General features: G+C 46.6%; 1 protein-coding gene across 1 annotated transcript in view; it reads left to right on the top strand.

Annotated features, from left to right (window-relative positions):
* Positions 1-22,943, top strand: part of LOC146809173 (sodium/potassium-transporting ATPase subunit gamma-like) — a 155,005-nt gene that overhangs the window by 8,437 nt on the left and 123,625 nt on the right. The window lies entirely within an intron of this gene.

The following is a 22,943-nucleotide window of genomic DNA, read 5'->3' as shown; positions in this document are numbered from 1 at the left end:
CAGGAGAGCTACACTAATGGGGCACATGAGATCTGTAGTTAAGGACACATGGGAGCTACAGTTAGTGTCTGCATGGGGTCTGTAGTCAGTGACACCACAGCAGAGCTACACTCTGGGCACATGGGAGCTGTAGTCACGGTCGATAAACTCAATGGGTGCATGGGATCTCTAGGCAAGGGGGCACAGGCTAGGTACACTTACTGGGAGTATGGGATCTGTAGTCAAGGAGGCACAGGGTAGGTACACTTTCTGGGAGCATGGGATCTGTAGTCAAGGGGCACAGGGTAGGTACATTTACTGAGTGCATGGGATCTGTAGTCAAGGGGGCACAGGCTAGGTACACTTACTGGGCGCATGGGATCCGTAGTCAAGGAGGCACAGGGTAGGTACACTTACTGGGCGCATGGAATCTGTAGTCAAGGGGCACAGGATAGGTACATTTACTGGGCGCATGGGATCTGTAGTCAAGGGGGCACAGGCTAGGTACACTTACTGGGCGCATGGGATCCGTAGTCAAGGAGGCACAGGGTAGGTACACTTACTGGGCGCATGGGATCTGTAGTCAAGGGGGCACAGGCTAGGTACACTTACTGGGCGCACGGGATCCGTAGTCAATCAATCAATAAGAAAACTTTATTAGGTTTTTGTAAAAAAAACATAAAAGTTACACAGATACAAATGCATAAAAAACAATTATATGTAAATACATGATTTAAAAGGATATCCTGTTCTGTAATAATAAAAAAAACATATCTAGATATAATGACTTTACACATCCATGCAGGTCCTAGATTTCACAGAAGCTTTTAAAAACCCAACTATAAAGAAGATGCAGTCCTCTTTCAACAGCTGGAGATACACAAGGGCCGGTCGAACCTGTCTAAAATTCATTCTTTTTAAAATCGGGACCAGATAATTCCTACGGGGAAATTCATACAGTTTACATTAAAAAAAAAGTGCAGTAAATCCTGCTGAGACTGTCCGTCGCAACCGCAGGGAGCTAGCACTTGACCTCTGTTAAAACCCTTAGGTCTGGCTAGCAAAAGATGGAAGAGGTTCATCCAAAACCTGGTTAACAAAAACTTCTCATATGTTGACAGTGACCCCATAAGATAAGGTTCCGTCGTCGGAGTTGTCTTAAGCGTTAAATACATCCGAACATTGGGTTTCAGCATCTCCTCCGCTTCCCTGTCCGCTTTCCTTAAAGTCAAAAAGGCTATCTTAGTTAATTCCACATCCTTCTTGACGATAACTTCAGGTTTGGAAAATAGATCACCCCGCCCTATCTCTTCAAAACTTCTTTTAATGTACCTCAACCAGGGAATACGGGGCGAATTATCAAGGGACATACACTCTCTTAGGATCAAATGGTTGAGAGTTAAATCTTTGTTCAGCCAACACTTTAGCCAGAAAATCAGGGGTCGCAGGGCAAGAGCATCACTTAAGTAAAGGACCCCTAGTTCCTCGCGGACCGCTACATTAGAGGTTCCACGCGAAAAACATAGTAAGCGTTTCAAAAAATCATTCTCCACTTCCTGAAGGGAATCTGCTGCAGTATAACCCCATATTTCACTACCATAGGTGGTTGTGGCCAAGATTTTGGCTTGATAAACTTGCAACATTGCTCCTGTTGGTTTCTTCCCTATTTTAGAGGCAAAGTTGAAAATTGCTGTATTAGCCCGAGCCAGATCCCCCTTTATCCTCAAAATTAGGGGTCTCCATTTAAGTTGGTCGTCAAAAAGAACCCCTAAGTAGGAAAATACATTTGTGCGGGGGACCTTGGCGGGGCCAACACGGAAATGGAAACTCTTTTTCGATTGTTGCCCCACTTTCATGACATAGGACTTGGAATTATTAATTGCCAAGTCCTGATCAGTCATGAATCTGGAGAATGTGGTTAAAAGGGATTGCAAACCTATTTCAGTCCTGGATATGAGGACGGCGCCGTCCGCATATAGCAGGACAGGGATGCCACGCCATCCTACACAAGGGTAATCGACTCCAGTTGCCCTTAATGCACTATCCAGTTCGTTTATATAAAAATTAAATAAAAAAGGTGCCAGAATGGATCCGTAGTCAAGGGGGCACAGGCTAGGTACACTTACTGTGCGCATGGGATCTGTTGTCAAGGGGTACAGGCTAGGTACACTTACTGGGCGCGTGGGATCTGTAGTCAGGGGGTCATGGGAGCTACACTCAATGAGTGTATGAGATCTTTAGTCAGTGACACATCAGAGCTACACTCAGGGCGCATGGAATCTGTAGTCAGGGGACACAGGGAAACTACACTCAGGGGGAGCATGGAATTAGTCGTCAGGGGGCACAGGGGGTTTGTAGTTGGGAACACAGGAGAGCTACACACTTTGAGCACATAGGATCTGAAGTCAGGGGGCACAGGGGAGCTACACTCAGTTTATGCATGGGATCTGTGGTTATGGACACAGGGGAGTTCCACTCAATGGGCACACAGGATCTGTAGTGAGAGCACAGGGGAGCTACACTCTGGACACATGGAATCTCTAGTCAGGGACACATGATCTACACTCTTGGGGCACATGGGATCTATACTCAGGGACATAGGGGTGCAACACCGTATGGGTGCATGGGATCTGTAGTCATGGGGGCACAGGGTAGGTATACTCACAGGGCACATGGGATTTATAGTCGGGGGGCGGGGGCAGAGGAGTTGCACTCAGTGAGCGCAACTGATCTGTAATGAGTGACACAAGGGACTTACACTTTGGGCGCATGTGATCTGTAGCCATGGACACAGGGCAGCTACACTCAGTGTGCACATGGGATTTGTAGCCATGGACACAGGGGAGCTACACTCACTGTGCACATACGATCAGTAGCCATGGACACGAGGAAGTCACATGTGCGCTTCAGTCAATGGCACAGGGAACTGACGGAATATGGGCGGCTAAGTCATAGCCGCAAATGTACAAAACTCAGGAGGCAAGTGAAAGCAAGAGCCGGGGGCAGAGGGGAGGTACAGAGCTACAAGCACGGGCACACCTGAGATATAAACAGGGGCACAGAGGAGCTACAAACAGGGGCACAGATGAGCTATAGTTAGGGGCACAAGGGAGCTATAAACAGGGGCACGGAGGAGCTATAGTTAGAGGCACAAGGGAGCAATTACCAGGGGCACAGAGGAGCTATAGTTAGGGGCACAAGGGAGCTATAAATAGGGACACAGTGGAGCTATAGTTAGAGGCACAAGTGAGCTATAAACAGGGGAACGGAGGAGCTATAGTTATAGGCACAAGGGAGCTATAAACCGGCATGGAGGAGCTATAGTTAGAGGCACAAGGGAGCTATAAACAGGGGAACGGAGGAGCTATAGTTAGGGGCACAAGGGAGCTATTACCAGGGGCACAGAGGAGCTATAGTTAGGGGCACAAGGGAGCTATAAATAGGGACACAGTGGAGCTATAGTTAGAGGCACAAGTGAGCTATAAACAGGGGAACGGAGGAGCTATAGTTATAGGCACAAGGGAGCTATAAACCGGCATGGAGGAGCTATAGTTAGAGGCACAAGGGAGCTATAAACAGGGGAACGGAGGAGCTATAGTTAGGGGCACAAGGGAGCTATTACCAGGGGCACAGAGGAGCTATAGTTAGGGGCACAAGTGAGCTATTACCAGGAGCACAGAGGCGCTATAGTTAGGGGCTCTAGGGAGCTATTACCAGGGGCACAGAGGATGTATAGTCAGGGGCACAAGGGAGCTATAAACAGGGACACAGATGAGCTATAGTCAGGGACACAAGGGAGTTATAAACAGAGGCACAGAGGAGCTATAGTCAAGGGCACATGGGAGTTATACACAGGGGTACGGAGGAGCTATAGTTAGGGGTACAATGGACCTATACACTGGGGCACAGTTGAGCTACAGTTAGGGGCACAAGGTAGCTATAAATAGGGTTACAGAAGACGCAGGGGCACAGGGGAGCTATAAACAGGGGCACAGAGCAGCTATAGGTAGGGGCACAAGGGAGATATAAACAGGGGTACAGAGAAGTTTTAGTCTGGGGAACAGATGAGCTATAGTTAGGGGCACAAAGGAGCTATTACCAGGGGCACAGAGGACGTATAGTCAGAGGCACATGGGAGTTATAAACAGGGGCACAGATGAGCTATAGTTAGGGACACAAGGGAGTTATAAACAGGGGCACAGAGGAGCTATAGTTATAGGCACAAGGAGTTATAAACAGGCACAGATGAGCTATAGTCAGGGGCACATGGGAGTTATAAACAGGGGCACGGAGGAGCTATAGTTAGGGGCACAATGCAGCTATAAGCAAGGGCACAGAGGAGCTACAGTTAGGGGCACAAGGGAGTTATAAACAGGGTAACAGAAGACCTATAGGGAGGGGCACAGGGGAGCTATAACCAGGGGCACAGAGGAGCAATAGGTAGGGGCACAAGGGAGATATAAACAACAGGGGTGCAGAGGAGCTATAGTCTGGGGAACAGATGAGCTATAGTTAGAGGCACAAGGGAGCTATAAACAGGGGAACGGAGGAGCTATAGTTAGGGGCACAAGGGAGCTATTACCAGGGGCACAGAGGAGCTATAGTTAGGGACACAAGTGAGCTATTACCAGGAGCACAGAGGCGCTATAGTTAGGGGCACAAGGGAGCTATTACCAGGGGCACAGAGGATGTATAGTCGGGGGCACAAGGGAGCTATAAACAGGGACACAGATGAGCTATAGTCAGGGACACAAGGGAGTTATAAACAGGGGCACAGAGGAGCTATAGTCAAGGGCACATGGGAGTTATAAACAGGGGTACGGAGGAGCTATAGTTAGGGGTACAATGGAACTATACACTGGGGCACAGTTGAGCTACAGTTAGGGGCACAAGGTAGCTATAAATAGGGTTACAGAAGACGCAGGGGCACAGGGGAGCTATAAACAGGGGCACAGAGCAGCTATAGGTAGGGGCACAAGGGAGATATAAACAGGGGTACAGAGAAGTTTTAGTCTGGGGAACAGATGAGCTATAGTTAGGGGCACAAAGGAGCTATTACCAGGGGCACAGAGGACGTATAGTCAGAGGCACATGGGAGTTATAAACAGGGGCACAGATGAGCTATAGTTAGGGACACAAGGGAGTTATATACAGGGGCACAGAGGAGCTATAGTTATAGGCACAAGGAGTTTTAAACAGGCACAGATGAGCTATAGTCAGGGGCACATGGGAGTTATAAACAGGGGCACGGAGGAGCTATAGTTAGGGGCACAATGGAGCTATAAGCAAGGGCACAGAGGAGCTACAGTTAGGGGCGCAAGGGAGTTATAAACAGGGTAACAGAAGACCTATAAGGAGGGGCACAGGGGAGCTATAACCAGGGGCACAGAGGAGCAATAGGTAGGGGCACAAGGGAGATATAAACAGGGGTGCAGAGGAGCTATAGTCTGGGGAACAGATGAGCTATAGTTAGAGGCACAAGGGGGCTATAAACAGGGGAAGAGAGGAGCTACAGTTGTAGGCACATGGGGCTATAAAAAGTGGCACAGAGGAGCTATAGTTTGGGGCACAAGGGAGCTATAAACAGTAGCACAGATGAGCTATAGTTTGGGGCACAGGGAGCTATAAACACTGGCATAGGTGAGCTAGAGTTGGGGACACAGAGGAGCTCTAACCAGGACACAGGGACTATAGTAGAGAGCCTAGTGGATCTATAAACAAGGGCACAGAGAGCCTACAGTCAGTGGCATGGATATCTATAAACAGGGGCATGGGGAGTTATGCACAGGGACACAGGGGTGCTATAAACAGGGCGCAGGGAAGCTGTGGCAAGGAACAGGATATCTATGGGCAGGGGCAAAGAGGGCCTGTACTCAGGGGAGGGATAGACAGGGGTACAGGGAGCAGCATTTAGTGGTACAGGAGATATATAGTCAATGGCTTAGGGGAGCTGCAGTAAGAGACATGAGGGAGTAACAATGAGGCTCACAGGGAAGCTGCAGTTAGAGGCACAGGATAGTAACAGTCAGGGGCACAGGGGAACTGCAGTTAGAGGCACAGAAGAGTAACACAGGGGCACAGGGGTGCTGCAGTTAGAGGCACAGGAGAGTAACACAGGGAACAGGGGTGTTGCAGTTAGAGGCACAGGAGAGTAACAGTCAGGGGCACAGGGGTGTTGCAGTTAGAGGCACAGGAGAGTATCATTCAGGGGCACAGGGGTGTTGCAGTTAGAGGCACAGGATAGTAACAGTCATGGGCACAGGGGTGCTGCAGTTAGAGGCACAGGAGAGTAACACAGGGGCACAGGGGTGTTGCAGTTAGAGGCACAGGAGAGTAACAGTCAGGGGCACAGGGGTGTTGCAGTTAGAGGCACAGGATAGTAACAGTCAGGGGCACAGGGGTGCTGCAGTTAGCGGCAGAGTAGAGTAACACAGGGGCCCAGGGGTGTTGCAGTTAGAGGCACAGGAGAGTAACAGTCAGGGGCACAGGGGTGTTGCAGTTAGAGGCACAGGATAGTAACAGTCAGGGGCACAGGGGTGCTGCAGTTAGAGGCACAGTAGAGTAACACAGGGGCCCAGGGGTGTTGCAGTTAGAGGCACAGGAGAGTAACAGTCAGGGGCAAAGGGGTGTTGCAGGTAGAGGCACAGGAGAGTAACACAGGGGCACAGGGGTGTTGCAGTTAGAGGCACAGGATAGTAACAGTCATGGGCACAGGGGTGCTGCAGTTAGAGGCACAGTAGAGTAACACAGGGGCCCAGGGGTGTTGCAGTTAGAGGCACAGGAGAGTAACAGTCAGGGGCAAAGGGGTGTTGCAGGTAGAGGCACAGGAGAGTAACACAGGGGTGTTGCAGTTAGAGGCACAGGATAGTAACAGTCAGAGGCACAGGGGTGTTGCAGTTAGAGGCACAGGAGAGTAACACAGGGGCACAGGGGTGCTGCAGTTAGAGGCACGGGAGAGAAACACAGAGGCATAGGGGTGCTGCAGTTAGAGGCACAGGATAGTAACAGTCAGGGGCACAGGGGTGCTGCAGTTAGAGGCACAGGATAGCAACAGTCAGGGGCACAGGGGTGCTGCAGTTAGAGGCACAGGATAGTAACAGTCAGGGGCACAGGGGTGCCGAGGTTAAAGGCACAGGAGAGTAACAGTCAGGGGCACAGGGGTGCTGCTGTTAGAGGCACAGGATAGTAACAGTCAGGAGCACAGTGGTGCTACAGTTAGAGGCACATGATAGCAACAGTCAGGGGCACAGGGGTGCTGAGGTTAAAGGCACAGGATAGTAACAGTCAGGGGCAAAGGGGTGTTGCAGTTAGAGGCACAGGAGAGTAACACAGGGGCACAGGGGTGCTGCAGTTAGAGGCACAGGAGAGTAACACAGGGGCACAGGGGTGCTGTAGTTAGATGCACAGGTTAGTAACAGTAGGGGCACAGGGGTACTGCAGTTAGAGGCACAGGAGAGTAACACAGGGGCACAGGGGTGCTGCAGTTACAGACACACAGGAGTAACCATCAGGAGAACAAGGGAGCTGCAATTACAGACACGCAGGAGTAACATTCAGGGGCGCTGCAGATAGCGGCACAGGAGAGTAATAGTCAGGGGCACAGGGGAGCTGCAGTTAGATTCACAGGATAGTAACAGTCAGGGGCACAGGGGTGCTGCAGGTAGAGACACACAGGAGTAACAGCCAGGGTCACATGGGCGCTGCAGTTAGAGTCACACAGGAGTAACAGTCAGGGTCACAGGGGAGCTGCAGTTAGAGTCACACAGGAGTAACAGTCAGGGTCACAGGGGAGCTGCAGTTAGTGACACACAGATGCAACAGTCAATAGCACATGGGAGCTGCAGTTCGAGACACACAGAAGTAACATTCTGGGGCACAGGGGGGCTGCAGTTAGAGGCACACAGATGCAGCAGTCAATGGGACCTGCAGTTAGATACACAGGAGTAACATCTAGGGACGGAAGTGAGCTGCAGTTAGAGACACCTGGGAGTAACAGTCAGAGGCTCTGAGCTGCTTCATCTTCCCGGTTCACCTTCACCCTTTATTCTCTATATTCTCCCCCACACTAACTCTCATGCTTCACCCACATTGTCCGTCTCAATCTTCCAATTTTCTTCCACTCTCCCACACACAGCTTCTCTCCTCCATCTCACACAGCCCACCCTCCCACTCTGCCATGACCAGTATGTCTCTCCCACTCCCTGCATCCCTCAAACATCCAGTCTCGATGTATTTCACTTGCTCTCGCTCTGTCATACTCTCACTTTCCTCATCTCTCCCTCACCCAAGCGCCCCAGAAGTTGGGGTATATGGCCAGGGCCTCAAGCACAAATGGGGGGTTCAGATTAGGAGACATGTTCATTTTTTGGCCTTTGACAAAAGCTAGACTTGGGGCTAAGGTCCTCAAAAGCTGGGGTCTGCTTAGACCTCTGAGTGACCCTGCCCATGCCCAATCTGTGTTCCATTCAACCAAGTCTCTTTCACACTCTCTTGCATCTCCAAAGATAACTCACTCTCTGCCCCCGTCCCACATGTGTACTCACTCCTTCACACACCCTTCCATCCCTCACACTCACACATCTAGTCTGTCTCGCTCCACTAAAGCCCTTGCTATGCAGATTTGCAGAACACACTATCACCCTGGAGGGTACCCTGGCACTGAGCAGTTGTGAGTCAAGGCACACCTGAGGCCTAGTGGGACAGCTTGAAGAGCCAGGTCTTCAACTTCTTATGGAATTCAAGAAGTGAGGAGGGGGCTCTCGTGTGTAGCGGCAGGTCATTACCATATTTAGGAACAATGTAGGAGAATGCTTGACCATCAGATCTGGTTTTCCGTATTTGTGGGATTTGTGCAAGTAGGAGTACGGACAAACAAAGGTGTATGGAATGTGTCAAAAACCCTTTCACATGCCCCTGGGGCACGCAGAGCTTACTGGGCCCAATCTTGATGGTCGAGACCTTTTACTCCTGATTCCTGATGCCACAAGGCCCAACCTTCTATGGATGCTGACAAACTGGGTCAAGTACCCTTTATGTACTTGACTCTCCGTGGTACCTGTGGTCGAGCAGTCAAACGCTTCCTCGGGGGAGGGAGGGGGCGGCAAGTGTAGATACAGGTAAGTGAAGATGGCTCATTACTCAAAGTGCACAGAGTACGAGCAATAAATCAATGTCCAGTACAATACTTACTTCTATAAGAAAAAGAAGTATTATATTTCTAACTCTACACATTCAAAGAAATAATGAAATTCATGAGCAATAACATAATCCCCTTGAGGTCTGGGATCTAGTAGTTGTCAGACAAATCCCTTTCCCACCCTTATAACATGGCCAGGTTGTTCCCCATACACCGGTGACTGCATCCAGGGAATGCTCACTAATAGGATATAAGTAAGTTTCCCTTTGACTCTTCAGGAATTATGGTAGTATGGAAGCATTCAGCGGAGCAGGGAGTGCCCTCTCTGCGGGTGCTCAGAATTTTGGGTCCTATACAGTGAAGTTGGGCTGCCTCCGGTACACGCTGCAGCATCCGGCAGGTGCAGGCTCTCTCCTTTGAGCTGACATACGGTGTCACCTCAACGAGGTGATACGGGCCTGGCACTTCCCCCACGGCACTCGTGTCATGGCTCAGGTCACGGCAGTCCTCTCCAGGCATACGGGAGTCATCAACTACTTCTGCACGAGCAATGACCCAATTGTTGCACAGCAGTTCCCCAACACCTCGCTCAGGTTGTACTTTCGGTAGGGTTCCCCACTGGACCTCACTCCCTCCAACGCTCTTCTTTTACTCATAGGGCAAGCTGGTCTTGGCAAGCAGACAGACAGGCACTGGTGCTCCAGGGCAGGTGACCTTGTTTTTCGTGGGCGATGTCCGCTCACCCAGCAGGGAGGCTAGCAGGCCTTTACCCCCAGTCCTGTTTACAGGCAGAAAACTTGCAGAGCTTCCCCTTCTTACACAGTCTGTCTGGCTAGTTGGCGTATGAGAAATTTTGGGGTCTCACCCTCACCTTCTTATAGTCCTTTTCCAGAAACCAAATGTGATTTAGTGTCTGAGTCTTTGAGGTTTTATGTTGAGGTTCTACTACCTTTGAAGTGTAAATTTTTCCTTTCCTTCTTTCATCTTGAAAGGCTGTCTGTCACAGCAGGAAAGACTCCGAAGTTAATAGATCCACAACACAGTTCAAGGGAGTGACCAAAGTTCACACCTCTATTTCAGCCACAGTGATATGTACATCAAACGGTTAACCCTGGGCTCCCAGTCCTACTCTTTATGATTCCCTTATCAGCCCCATCTCCTTCCCAAGATGTGTCCAGGCCCCTTACTTGAGATCTCTCACTGAATCACAGAACACCCTTTTAAAGTGTCATGGGGAGTCTCTTCCTATTATCCTCTAGTGTGTGCCCCACCCAGCTCACAGGAATGCAGCAATACACAGGGTTTCCTCTACTCCTCATGTCTTCACCAGGCAGGCCTGGGCTTCCCACAATAGAACCCAGAGTCCTCCATGTAATGTACCATTGCAGAAACACTTGCACTCAGTGTACATTCAAAGCACACTTATTGTCCAGCACTGACCGACCATGCATTGTGCCACTACAGATACACATACATTCAGCACACACATTTAGTCTGGACCACTGATGCTAACATATTTTCTGTCTCATGCTCCCACCTTATTGGGGGTGTGATGACGCTACACCACCCTCAATCAACACAGACTCCAGACATCAATGTAGTACCCAATGTTTTCGAATATAGTGCAGTGTGTTGAGGGCTGGTGCGCAGCACAGGAGCCACCTACGGTCCTGAGGAGGGTGGGGTGGATCATTGCTTGCTGCGGAGGAGGACTGCTGCAGCATGAATGGGCCCTCTCTCTCCTGAACTGCGGGGTAGAGTGCTGAGGGGGTCTCTAAGCTGTACAGCCAATGTCTTTATCTCTAGAGGTCCCTGGCTCGACGCTAGGCCCGATTGGGGGTGTAGAATTCATGTTAATTAGTAAAGACAATACACTTCTGCCTTTTGTCAGGAAATGCTTAGGTAACACTCCGCACAGCTGCAGAGTTTATCGTACATATTGCCATGGGCGTCCGCAGGGGGGGGCAAGGAGGGGCGCTTGCCCCCCCCTGGACTGCTCCTCCTTGCCCCCCCTGTGGCCACTTATGCTTTTACGGACGCCTTTTGTCCGGGATTACGGGCCCTGCAGGGAGCAGAGGTGTTCCCTGCCAGAGGCCTCAACTCTCTGATGGGGCGCCTTGCACTCCTCCTCGCAGCCCCTCCCGCCCATTGTCATTCTGTCTGCGGCTGATTGCCACAAACAGAATGACAATGGCCGGTTTGAGCTGCGCGCCACAAGCACGAGTGGTTAGGTCTGGACACAAAGACCTCCTTTTAACACTCTCAGGGCCGGCTTTAGGGCGGTGCAACCGGTGCCACCTCACTGGGTGCTGACACATCGAGGGGGCGCCTATTTGGAAGTATTTTATGGTTTTAAAAGCACCTGCTGCATTGCCGGCCTCCGAAATTGTCATACAAAAATAAAAATGTCAAGATAACTTGGTGATTAATGTTCTTCCTGGAGAGAAAAGGAGTTTTGTCAAGTGGAAGTTTTAACTCATTTTATGTATCACAGAGGGTTAATGTGTGTGCTGCAAAGAATGTGTACCATGCAGATCACAAAATGCATATAGTTTAAATAGGTCAGTGCTTTTGTCAGAGAGATCCTTTCGGTAAAAAAAAATCATCATTATGAAATGTAACCTCCAACCATCGGGTTCTGATTTACTTTCTGAGTCTGTGCTTCTCCAGACCAAGCACTCTTAAACTATACTGCCTACCAGTATGGATGACATGCAACTCCTACACCTTGTAGTCCTCTGTATTATGTAACATTTCCTATACACTGATTTACACACCTATGATTGATTGCATCTGAGTAGTGTTTGCGATGTAAAGTGCTCTGACACCCTAAACTGGTACAGGTGGCACTATTAAATACATCTGAGAGAGAGTGGTTATGGAGACTTGAGGGAGTATTGTACTGTTAAAGGGTAGTAGTGTGGGAGTCTGTGGGGAGCGCCCGTGGGGGGCGCCAACAAACTTTGTCGCACAGGGCGCCACCAGCGCTAAAGCCGGCCCTGAACACTCTGTAGCCTGTGAGCAAGGGGTCTTCTGAATGAAGTTCGGGGGGGAGGGGGGGGGGGGGGGGGGTCGATGCATTATTCTCCCAAGTCAAAAACTGAGGTTGCAGCATAGCCCGGATTCCAGATCCCACTAAAACGTACACAGACTTGTGTCAATAACATATCTATCTGCCAGTATGCACCCTATCATGTCTGGCAGGACGTCCCGACCCTGTGTTTCACTACCTCATATCCCCCTGCACCCCACTCCCCACGCTCACTGCCTCATATCCCCCTGTATCCCACTCCCCGTGCTCAGGGCCGGCTCTAGGGCGGTGCGACCGGTGCCACCGCACCGGCTGCTGACTTCGTGTAGGGGGCCCTAATATGATGATTTTAAAAGCACCTGCTTCTTTCCTGGACTCCTAGAAACTTTCAGCCACCTATAAAAATGTCTAAATGAATGCAGTGATTAATGCACTTCCTTAGAGAGAGGGAGAGATCAAAGTTTTGTGTAGTGGAAGTTTCTACTCATCCTAAGGTAGCGCAGAGGGTTACTATGCTTGCTGCAAAGAACGTGCAGCTCACAAAGTGCGTCTAATGTAATGTAAATAGGTCAGTGGGTCACACTTTTGTCAGAGAGACCATATTTTTGATAACTCTGAGTTAAAATCCTAATGTGGAACAGTGAGCAAGTAACTGTTATCAAAGATGCATGCAAACTGGGCTAGAGCGTTATGATTCCCCCCCAGTTTTTCATTATCCTAATGTGGCAAAATGGGTTAATTTGGGTAGAAATCAATTCTTATTAATAAAGAGAACCCCCCATCCATGGTGCTAGGTTTTACATTCTAGGTTTCTGATTCTCCTGACCAAGCACTCTTAAACTATCCTGCCTACCTGTATGGATGACATGTGACTCCTACACCTTCTTGTCCTCTCTCTTATGTAACATTTCCTATGCACTGATTTACACACCTATGATTGATTGTCTCTATGTAATCTGTGTGATGTAAAGTGTTGTGACACCTTACACTGATAGGAGCGGCGCTATAAAATGAATTAAATGCACCTGAGACTGAATGGTTACGGAGGCTTGAGGGGCGCTGTCAAAGGATGGTTATGAAGAACCTGTAGTGGAGGTGGTCATTGGGGGTGCCAAAAAGCATTGTCGCACTGGGCCCCACGAGCGCTAAAGTCGGCCCTGCCCACGCTCACTGCCTTATATCCCTCTGTACCCCACACCTCGCGCTAACTGCCACGACATATCCCTCTGTACCCCACACCTTGCGCTAACTGCCACAACATATCCCTCTGTACCCCGCACTTCGCGCTCACTGCCACATATGCCTCTGTATTCCACTCCTCACACTCACTGCCTGATCGCTCATTTTACCCTGCCATTCATCTTCTACGTGTTCTCTCCCCTTCCACTCGTTCTACCTCTGTTCACCCCTTACTTCTTTTTGTGCCTTACTTCTTTCTCAATATCTCTACTTCTTTTCCTCTTCAGTAACATCTGTGACACATCTCTGCACTTCCTTTATATCAACGCACCCCTCTACCTCGCCTGTCTACCTCAGTCGTTATTATTCCCTCTTCCTCAGCTGTCTCTACCTGTCTCTGACACACCTCTCCCTCTCTCTACCTGGCCCTCTCTGGTTCTACGACTGTGTTATTCTCCCCTCTCCAGCTTTGATTTACCTGTCTCTGCTCCTGAATCTTTTACTTCTACACCTCACTTCTTTGTCTACCCTTCACCCCTCGCTACCCTTCTGTTTGCCTCACTACGGTCTTTACCCGACCCACCTTCAGTGCCTCTTCCCATTTCGCCTCACTCCCTCACAGCGCTCTCCTAGCATGCATCTGTTTTTCCCCTCACCACCATGCCTGCCTCTACCCCTCCTTACCTTTCTAACCAGCCTAACTTTCTACCTTCCTGTTATTTCTGGTAGTGAACCTTTCATTTCACCCCTCCGGTTGTATCATCTACGCATTCAAATTGAGTAGGTCATTGCTGTGCTCCCAACCTGACATCGAGACCCAGTCCCCTAGCCTCTCAACATGCCCAGATATAACAACAAGCATTGGCATAGCCAATTGGTCTCGCCTTTGTGACCTGCTGCAGAACTAAATACTTATACTGCCGGCATCATACTTACCCAGCGCCAAGACGCCTTGGCAGAAGTGCGCTATATAAGTTCTTCAGTCAGTGAGTCAGTCATAAGGTCCCAAAGGCGAGACCTATTGGCTATGCCAATGCTTGTTTTTCTCAGGTTGGCCTGACATTACCCGATCCGGATTGTCTGCCATTTTAGCCCCGCCCCCATTAACATTAGCCATGCCCCTTCATTTGCCAGGTTCGCCCCCCCCTGGAAAAATTTCTGCGGACGCCCATGCATATTGCTATATATTTATACCAATGCATGCATCATTATGTAGATCTCTGTATATGTATTTCAATTTATAAGTCTCCGGTACATTTTGTATACAATATATGATTATTGTCTACATCTCTATATGTGTATACCCATGTGTTTACTAGTTGGAATCACTAAGTATGCATATCAATCTGTACATCATTGTGACCCTCACATTGGCCATATTCCTCTATATATTTGAATATTAATGGCACATATCAGTGAATTGACTTTGTATATCGGTGCATAACACTGTTTTTGTATCTTTGTGTGTCTCACACATATTCTGATAAGCATCTATAGGGATGAAGGCTAAGAGCTATACGTCACAGCTTCTCCACCTTGCATTCTTTGTTTTTCATTGAAACATTCCCGTTGTACCGGAAGATATCACTTAGTATCTCTGTGTGCTTGCCAGCTAGCTAACAAAGCCCCCCCTCTATTATTGTGGGACAGTCTACTTTGGCTGCTTGCAGTGATTACTGCTCAGTTTGTGACAGCCCACCATACTTGGAGTGCCCCTGAAGCAGGTATAAGTACACTCAGCCAGGGTAAAATCAATGCTGCCACCCATGAATGAACCTTCTAGCTATACTCGAGTGTGTGATAACAGTGTGTTAACATATGGGTTTATCATCCCTTTTCAGGGATGCAAGCTTGCAGCACTGAACCATGGACATGCCCACCTTCTTTTTTTTTAGTTTTTAGTCCTCATATTGGACATAGGCCGGAAATCTAAGCTGGAAGCAATCTGGGAATGCAACAGTACCAATGATAGTTGATCTCCTTTAAAAACCTCCTTCAAACCATTAGTGGGGGAGATTGTCTCAAACTTTTACCAACCTCCTCAACTGTTGAAGTTTGTCCTAATCATTGGACTGTACTAAACTTATCAAGCTCTTAACCATACTTGGAGGCTGCCTTACTGGCCACATAGCAGCGCCAGTCCGCCCTATTGAGCTGTGTTTTAACATCACCCAATATTTACAAGCAGTGGATCCAACATTTTTATCCTTTTGGCCGAACCATTAGAGCTGTTCAGCCTACCAATATATCAAGCGTGGGCCACCCATTAGGGGTTAGAGGGTGGTGTGGGGGAGACCCACTTTGTGCATATTTCCCTTTGTGCTATTATTATCAGAGTAAAAAGCAGTTGGGCCCGAACTATCCCCAGTTTATGATAATTCCCATCACCGACAAGAGTCCCAAAAATAACCAATTCAAGGCTGACCTCTATCTTTCCCTCATAGAGTCTCAACAAAGATTTACTCACACCTTGTCAGAAGAATTGGATTACTGGACACTGCCATAGTAGATGAACATCATCTCCATTTTCTAGCGCACACTTGGGGCACAGCCTCTTCTTGCTTCTTCCCATCTTTGAGAGCCTCTTTGGAGACCAAAACGCCCTATATAGAGTAAACAAATGGTTCCTCCTCAGGCGTGCAGATCTCACCGTAACCCAAAGTGTAGACATAGATGCTTGCCATAGGTGTAGGATGTCATGCCCTGGCAGGTCTATTTTCCAAATCTCATCAGAGAGTGTTGGAGGGCCGTCCTCCTTTCGTACCAGCATCCAATACCACTTGGACACTTCTTTCATATAACCCTGATCTCTCATTATGTCTTCCTCCCATTCTGATTGGAGCCCAATGTCTGATTGTTTACGGAACCAACTTGCCAATTGGTAATATTTGAACCTAGATAGAGTGAAGTTAGTGCTGATTGCTAAGGAATCCCATGATACCAAGGAACCTTGTTCAACTAACTGACCCCATCAAGTCAAGCCTGCCTTGATAATGGAAAGGCTAAGGCATCTTGTAGACATTGAGGAGTCTCGGTGATTTCCATATCGGGGCATTACAGCTATAGTAAGGAATTCCAAGAATCTGCTTCACTTGGGTCCACAGTTCACACACTGCAGATAGAACCTTGAATTTGATCTTCTTAAAGTACTTAGGGTGACCAATTTAAAAAAGAAAATAGTTGCCTTCATCCGGAAGGTTTTTTGTTAGAACCCTAGGTTGAGATGGAATACTTTGTTTGTTATCTATTAGCAGGTGTCTTGGATTTTTCAAAGAGAAAGCCTAATAATATAGCTGGAAGTCCGGGAGTGCTATTCCTCCATAAAAAAAAAAAATCCAAAGCTTTTTCAAAGCTATTCGTACACTATTGTTCTTCCAAATGAAACTACTCAAGTCACCTTGTACCTCAGTTTTAAGTTGTAGCGGAAGAGCTTAAATATGAAGGTGAATTTAGGGAGGATCATCATTTTGACTATGTTTGCTCTCCCTAAGATAGATAGAGGTAGATGTGCCCATGAGTGTAACAACTTCTTGGTTTCCAACCTAATTCTATTAAAATTATTGAATGCCGTCATATCCAAGTCTTTAGATATCTGATTTCTGGCCTTTCTAGAGGGTTTGAAGAGTCAGAGGTCGGGGAGATTTCTAGGAACGACAGGCACTACCCTCCTTCCAACCTCACTGGTCCCCGCTAGTGGTTGGGCCCACCCTACTTCTATGAAATGGAGCTTTTCATCAAACAAGGTGGAGAGATATGACGGGTTCCCGATTCGGGGACCTTAAATTGATTATTTAGACACCCACATTTGGGGTTGTTCTTTACTGATGTGCCCGTACGGGGTTCAACACCTATATATTCTCTCGGTCCTGAAGAAGTGTCGCTCGATTTTGGAGCATCTTGACACGAAACATGTCGACCACACATACTCACTAGCTACCTGGGTACCTTAAGACCTGCTGGTAGCACCACTGTTTTTATCTTAGTCCCAGTCCTACTTTGGAATAAAAATATTCAAAGGTCTGGAGCCTATTTTAAACCACTTACTCACTCTAGCACACACTAAACACGTGTTGCCCACATACACCCTTCACATACGGCGATCTCAGATCAAAAGAACGCCGCTAAAGAAGCCACCAGGCCTGTCAGACATTGCAGCACCGGTCTGACGAGGAGCACCCAATGATGAAGCATGACACCCTAACAGGTGTGTGAGGGCATTACGATCTGAAATTCAGATCTCCCAGCTACAAATACTGTAGGCATACAGTGATATCTTACACGTGTATGCCACAACAGAGGAACTGATCTCCTTCCGTGTCTCAAACGTTCTAGTGGGGAGTCAGATGTATCATTCCAAGTCATAGTCTCGGTCTTATCCTCATTGACTAGGTATCCAGAGACTCTCCCAAAGGCCTCCGTTAGCTCCATTATAACTGGTAATGATGCCTCCCGATTTGCATGTGTTGATTATATGATCATCTGCACATAGTGCTTCTTTTTTAGTCCAGTCCAAATATCGAAAAGGCAGAATTTCTTGTTCTGCCCTTATCCTTCTTGCCAAGGGTTCTATATATAAATTAAAAAGAATGGGCGACAATGGGCATCCTTGTCGAGTACCCCGACCAATAGTAATTTTGGAAGTAAGGGACCCATTTATTACTTTCCTAGCTGAAGGGGCATTGCATATTGATCATATAGCACTGCGAAAGTTGTTACCTAGTCCATTCTGTTCAATAACATCATATAAATAAGGCCAACTTACTATGTCAAAGGCTTTGGCAGCATCAATCATTATAATGGTTAAAGGGGTCTTTATTGTAGTAGCAATGTCAATTGGAATCACCAAATCATGAGTTAAGTCATGGAGCTGCCTATGTTTCATAAAACCCTTTTGATTGTCATGTACAATCTTTGTTAGCACGCTGTCTAGCCTTTTAGCGAGTGTGAATATTTTATAATCGCTATTGAGCAGAGAGATTGGCCTGTATGATTCACATTTTTTTGGGTTCTTACTAGGTTTTAGAATTAATGTTATAACTGCCTCATTCCAAGAGGTTGGGGAAGGTAAATGATTAATATAGATGTTGTTCAGTAATTTGGTATGGTATGGCACAATCACATCCTTTAGAACCTTATATAGCTCATTCGGAATGCCGTCTGGGCCTGCTGCTTTCCCTTTCTTTAAGCGTCTGGTTGATTTTTCTACCTCTAGAGCAATAATTTCCTAATTAAGATATGTTTGCTGCGTGATATCTAATATGGGGAGATTGTCCTGTTGTAACCACTCCTTCCCTTTTATTTGAGTAGATTTTATGTCATCAGTATATAGATCTTGAAAGAAGTCCCTAAATGCCCTTCCAATACTGTGATCTTCCAGACAACGTTATTGAATAAGGCCAATCTGCACCTCTTTAATCTCATTCCAGATTAGATTTTGCAGTGTTTTCCAAGCAAATAATTTCCCACATCCTTCCCCATACTATTAATAAGCCAGTTTGCTGGCGTCCCATCTCTCCCGCACCCTTCTTTTCACAAATTCAGCTAAGCCTTCCTTAGCCTCTTTCAATTTCCTATGAAGCTCAGTTTTTAAATTAACAATGTACAATGTGCCAGATCTTTCTGAGCCTTATCAATTCATATTCATGGATTCATATTCTCCTAGTTCTTTTTTCCCTTCTTTTGTTTTATTCGCTGCATAGTTTATTAATCTTTCACGAATATATGCCTTGAAAGTCTCCCATACAATGTGCGCAGGGGCAGAGGTTCCATTCATCTCAAAGAAGTCTACTGTATCCTTCTTTAAAACTTTACAACCTCTTGATTCCCTAAGAGACTTCTGTCTAGGGTCAACCTAGACTCCAATTGGTGGTTCTCAACAAATATTGTTAATGTTACAGCCGTATGATCCGAAAGATGTTCTGGTTGGGCTATAACTGTTTGAATATGCTTGCTTAGCCTTATATCGACTAGGAAGAAATGTATCCTGGAGGCATGTGAGTATTTTTTTATTCCAGTGGGTAAACTTTTTTAAGCCCTGGTTTTGACCTCCAAATGTCTATTAAACCCAGATTGTTGATTAGCTGCTGTGCCGCCTCCCTCATGTTAGGGGCGTTTACTGTTGGTCTTACTGTAGACTTATCAAGAGCAGAATTCAGCAATATGTTGAAATCCCCACCAATGATAATGTGGTACCTTTTGTCCTGCAGGTGTTTATATAGTTTCCTTAGTGGAGAAGCATCATCTACGTTTGGACCATAATAACCCACCAGTGTGTAACCTATGCTGTCTATTTTAATATTGGTTATTGCCCGTCTGCCCCCTAAATCCACAAGTGAACTTTCTAGCTTAGATTGTGTGGACTTTTAAAATAATATAGCTACCCCTTTCACGTTACAAGATTTATTAGTGCATACCAATTGCCCTATCCAACTATTTTGTTTAAGGATCTTGTCCCATTCCTTGCAGCACAGGTGTATTTCTTGTAATATTATGTCATTATTGGAGAGTTTTAATAATTCCAAAATCTATCTCCTTCTAGTATGAACCCTGAGTCCTTTCATGTTCAAGGATAGTATTCTTATTTCACGTGGGTTATGTACCTCCTTTGTCATGCTGCCTTTTTTTATGCCCACCTTCTTGCTGGAGTCTCTGCCAGCATGCTGTGTTACCAGATAAGGAGCTGCTTGAGCAATGTCATTTGGAATTGGAAGAGAAACGGCAAAATGCAGACTTTTTGGTAGTCTAAATTTTCAACTAGGGCTCATGTTGATTAGGGAATAGGCTACGGTCCAGCTCCGCTGGGTTGATTAGCTCTTGGACGCAAGAGCATGCACTTTGGTGGGTTGCACCATTATGGTCAGGTATTGCAGAGTGCCAGCCCCTGACCTGGTAAAGGACCCCCACTGTGTCTCCCATCACCCACTTTTGGCACAGACAGCACACTACACTTTCTTTTGGAAAGTTTTGGGTTAGGGTTCATAAAACCCCTGAATGTATTTATTACACAATAAAAAAAATTCACATATAAATAACTTGCAGTCTCACTGTTATAAATTAATATGCAGAAACTCCATAACACCCCCACAGTATTACTTACAATTTGTTGGATGGCTAACCTTAACATAGACTAATACATAGCCATTCCTATCCGTATCTAATCTTGTCCCTGTGTATCCTGCATTGAGCATACGAGTCAGATCATGACTGGTCAACCTGTGAGTGCCCCCTGGATTGATCTTGCACAGGGGGGCCTTCTGCCCGCAGGTTACCTACTTTGGGCACCCCCTACACCCTCAATATCCCCCCAAGGGCCTGTGAAGCTAGCTTTGCACCCGTGCGGGGATTAGAAGGAAAGGCCTGTTGGCAACGTGCACTGCCACATCCCCTGCTCCCTTTAGCCGACTTGCTGGAAGCACCCCCTGGAGGGCTGTGAGAGACAGCTGTCCCCACCTATCCCAAGTAAAAATGATGTATTAGGACCGTGATACGATGAGACTATGAAAAATGACCTTATTAAAACTGTCTTTTTCCTCCAAAGTTCCTTTGGAAAAAAGTAGACTTATTGGAAATGCACGTAATGTAGCAGCAAGAAATATACTATGCGTCTTTATGTTCCCTTTTAGGTAATAAAACCTGGACATGATTGAATACCATACAGTAAAACTCAATGCTCGTTCAGGTTTGGTGGTATTCAAGGTCTCAGATAATATATATTGCCATACTATACACTGTGACGCAGGCAAGGTCACTAGGGGCCCAGAAAACATTGGCCCCCTATACATTTCAAACCACACGTAGTGAAAAATTAATTGGGCCCTCAGCACTGAAGACTCTGGGGCCAAATCACAAAATATTTCGAGTACAGAAAGTATCTTTACAGGAATACTCTTTTACATACTCTTACTGGATATTGTGAATCAGACCCAAAATGTCTGAAAGTAGGCAGTCCTTTCTATTTGTACTAATTATATATGAATATTCCCTGAATAGTCTCATTTTAATCCAATTTTCTATATTTTAGGGCTATCTAAAGCATGCAAAATACGCATTGCTGTCATAATATTTCCACAGCAATCCTGTAGTGACTGAATATATTACTACTGCATTCACGCAAAGCTCGTTTATGATAGATTTTTGTATCCTACTGCTGAATTCTTTTTGACTAGTGATTGAATGTTTTTGTGAATAATGTTGAGCCTTTAATGGCATTGTTGTGTGCTATATTTAATGGGAATTCTGAAGAAGCGTCGTAACTACTATCCTGCTTTTTCCTTGGATCCAGCGGCAGGCTGGGGAACGCTGGGCAGTATATATGTTTGATGTTGCTTCCCTGAGGGCTGCTTTCTGTCATTGGTGAAGTTTATCCAGCTCTCTCTTTCTCTAACTCTCCAGTGGTATTTATGGCTGAGAAGTCAAGGCTTACTCATAGGAGGTGGCTGGAGTGATGATCTCAGGTAGAATGTCATCGGGAATCGGCCACACTTGCTATAGTTCAATGCCACGCCAGAGGTAGTATTTTGAAAATGAACATCTTTTATCACACTGCCAGAATAATATAATAGTAGAAAGCAAGAGAGGGCCCGATTCACAAACGTAATCTGAGACAAAATCCTAACTTTACAACTTTCGGTATTCACAGAAGGCATTTAGGAGTACTAAAGTTAGGATTTTGTCTCAGTTAATCTTACATTTTGGTCTTAAGTTAAATTTAAGACAAACTTAAGTTTAACTGAGACAAAATCCTAGTTGTAAAGTTAGGATTTTGTCTCAGTTAAACTTAAGTTTGTCTTAAAACCAAAATTTAAGATTAACTGAGTCAAAATCCTAACATTAGTACTCCTAAATGGCTTCTGTAAACTGAAAGTCGTAAAGTGAGGATTTTGTCTCAGATTACTTTTGTGAATAGAGACCACAATTTATTTTTCCACCTAACTATAATTCATGCCAAAAGAAGTTCTGGGTGCTAGACAAGCATCTGGTGCTGAATTTGTGCCAAAGTTTCAGTTAAGTTCGTTAGACAAAGTTTGTTGGGGGTTTTGGGAAGGGTGGTACAGTGAACACATTGTATGTCTCCTGGTGTGATAGAGCATGTCCTGAGTGTCATTGTCAGCTGGGAGCACTGGGGAGAGAAAAGAGGCCAGTAACTCAGAACGTGGTAGTCATGGTCAACTTTTTCTGATGGTTCCAGGGCAATGGGATCTCCATGGACCTATTTTTAAAAAAGAGCTATTAGGAGTGGAATATTTCAGTGCTGCAGCACGTAGGGATGTCCAGAGTCTATATTTTTAAGGATGTCTTTGGTAAACTTCAGGAGGCAATCTCTCAGGATCCATCAGCTGTGATAAGAAAATCAATTTTCTGATGGGTCACTGCAAGTCCCGTGCACCCAAAAAGATAGGTTCAGTGGATCCCAGGGTGAAAGATCTTCTAGGTTTCATCAATCAAGTCACAGGATACCCTCACAGACCACCAGGCAGGGTCTCAGTCTCAAGATCGCCATTCATCAGGATGGTGGAATCAGCGAGAGGGGCTAGTAACATTTTTTCCCCACTTATGCAGGAACATAGGGGACCAGTCATAGTCACTATGGGAGCACCGCTTATCTGCATGTTGGATACT

The sequence above is a fragment of the Triturus cristatus genome, chromosome 7 (assembly GCF_964204655.1).
Source record: "Triturus cristatus chromosome 7, aTriCri1.1, whole genome shotgun sequence".
Lineage (NCBI taxonomy): Eukaryota > Metazoa > Chordata > Amphibia > Caudata > Salamandridae > Triturus > Triturus cristatus.
This window is presented reverse-complemented; position numbering and strand designations above follow the sequence as displayed.